Genomic DNA, 3,002 nt, shown 5'->3' on the forward strand with positions numbered 1-3,002 from the left:
ACTACAGTGTACTTATGTATAATAATAAATAAATCTTTAACAACAACAAAAGAGTTAGAAAGGGAGCTGCAGAGATGGCTCAGTGGTTAAGAGCACTGACTGCTCTTCTGAAGGTCCTGAGTTCAATTCCCAGCAACTACATGGTGGCTCACAACCATCCATAATGAGATCTGATGCCCTCTTCTGATGCATCTGAAGACAGCTACAATGTACTTACATATAATAATAAATAAATAAATCTTTAGGCCTGAGCGAGCAGGGCCAACCAGAGTGGGCAACCCTTATTCCCAACAACCACACAACACATGATGGCTCACAACCATCAGTACAGCCACAGTGTACCCATATACATAAAATAATTACATAAATAAATCTTTAAAGAGAAAGAGAGTTGGAAAGGAGATGGCCGTGGTTATAAAAGGACTTGAGAAGTTTGTGGCAATAAAGTAATTCTGTAGGTTCACTCTTATGATGGACTCAGGACTCCACATGTGATCAAATTGCATAGAACAAAATCACCTAGAGAAATAGCTACTGGAAAACTGGAGATCAGGGCATTGTGCCCTTGTTAAAAATACTAGCTGTAGAACTGTTCTAGTTCTGTACAAATTGTTTACATCTAACTAGCACTGTTCTGTGATGGCTGATACCTGGTGTGTGCATCTAGGACCAACAGGAAGGGAACTTAGGACAGTGCTCTTCAGCTCTTCCCAGTCCCCTGTGGCTGGTGTGGCCAATTCAACTGTCTGCCAGCAGGTCTGCCTCCTCACCCACCTGGACCTGGACCTGCTGGGGTTTTTGAGAAAACTGGGTAGAGGACTTATGAGATCTGTCCATTGCTTCCAAGAACTGCATATAAATCTATACTGACTACAAAACAAAAGGCTAAATTAGGAACATCCTAGAGGAATTTATGACTAGCTAGAGAAAAGAGAATTCTTGAAGAATCATAATTTTATGTTGTTTAATGGATTTTGGTATCTGTCAAAATGTCGGCAAATAATTCCAAACTCTTATTCCAAAAATAAGAGTTGGAAAAGGAGGTGCATTTTGTTATAAAAGAACTTGAGAAGTTTGTTTGTGGCAATGAAGTAATTTTGTAGCTTCACTCTTGTGGCAGACTCAGGAATCACGTGGAATTCTTCCAAAAGGAATTCAATCAGTACAAATTATTCAAGAAGTCTGGGGCTATTCCGTTAGCCTTTAGTATAAGAACAGGTCTCCCATTACACAATGAACTAATGGAAAACAATATCTTCAAACAATCTGCAAAAATGACAGAGGTCACCAATGGGCTGCCATGACAAATCTTGGACTTGTGTTTTAGAGGACAGAAATGTATTTTCTCACAGACCTTCGAGATGGTAGTCTGAAATGAAAATGACATCTTAGCAGGGAGACAGGGAAAATTAGAATCTCCTTCTGAAGTTCTTAGCCAGTTCAATAACAGAACTTAAGCATGGACTCAAAACGAAGCTCAAGGAGAATTTTATTAGCTTAAAAACAACAACATCAACAACAACAACAAACCTCCAGAGCTCTGTGGTTCGGAACAGAGGAGAAAGGGGGAAAACCATGCCATTTAAGCCAGCTTGGATATCAGATCTGGTGGACAGAAAGATACATGGTAGACGGGAAGGATTTAGAAAGCGAGTAAGAAAGCTCAAAATGTTAGGGGGAAACTCTCTTAAGGAAATAACACTAAGAAAAACAATAGAGGAAAAGTAAAGTCACACGTTTCTAAATAATTCAGAAAAGCAGGCAGCCGCACAGCTCTACATGGCTGAGGTCCACATGGCTGAGGTCCTCGAGAGGTCTGGATTCTGTCAAGAAAGAATAAACTATTTCATTAAAAGACTAATTATCATCCCATCTCTTTAACATCTCTTAGAGGTCTTCTCAGCGAGAAAGTGATTGAACCAGCCCAACTGGAAGGGTGGGTCTCCTCAGAGGCCAGCGATTCCATTCTCTTGGCCAGGCCAATTTTCTACTCTCACAGCAGATTCCCTTGCCGCTTCAGTGAGAACTGCTTTACCTTTTCCAGCCCCTGGGGACTACAGCTTGTGGTGATTTTACTCTAGGTGCCGCCCCTACCATCCCATGATCTTTTGCTCTGTTTCTTCTGCTTTTGATTTTTCAAAAACACATCATTGTGTAGGTTTTTACTTAAGTAATCTGTGGTATGTTGGTTATATTTGTGTTAATGCGATCAAAGGTCGAACAGAGGGAAAATCTTATAGAAAGATTTATTTAAGGCTCATAGTTTCAGAGAGACTTCATCCTATGATGGCAAAGAAACTCAGCCCTGGTGGACAGGATCACATAGAAGAGGTGTGTCCACCATCACTAGACCCGGAGGCATAGAGCAACTGGAACTAGGAGCCTGGATGTAACCTTCAAAGACTTACTCCATGGGACCTTCTTCTACAGGGTAGGCCCATACCCATTAAAAGACCCATGGCAATTTAAAATACATCATCAGATAGAGGTTAAGGGTTCAAAACATGAGACTATAGGGACATTTTAAATTCAAGCCATAAAGCAAGATAGTCTATCAAGACTCAATATTTTTTCACTGCAGAGAAGAAAAAAAAAAAAAAAAACCCAGCCCTGTTGACTATTGTCTTTAATAAGGCACTGTGCCAGAAACCTGGAACAGGTTTGTATCCTTCCACAATGCCAGAATTTATCAAATAACAAAGAATTCACAAGGTGTGGTGGTTTCCATGGAAGCGGTTTATCAAATAATCCTTCCTCCCTTGGTAGTCTGACAAATGTAGGTTCCTGTATTCTAATCTTAAATGCTAATATTAACTCTCATACCACACATCACAAGGTAAACACCTGTGTCTATCTCTCTGTACATGTGTGTGGTTTCAGAATGAATATGAGATAGAGAGGCTCAGGCAGAGTTTGAACGATGGCAGCAGTGGACTGATGGAAAAGCAAGCAGAGTTTTGCATTGATAAGATAAGGAACCTATAACTACCTGCAGGGCATAA

Source organism: Mus caroli, chromosome 6 (genome assembly GCF_900094665.2).
Source record: "Mus caroli chromosome 6, CAROLI_EIJ_v1.1, whole genome shotgun sequence".
NCBI lineage: Eukaryota > Metazoa > Chordata > Mammalia > Rodentia > Muridae > Mus > Mus caroli.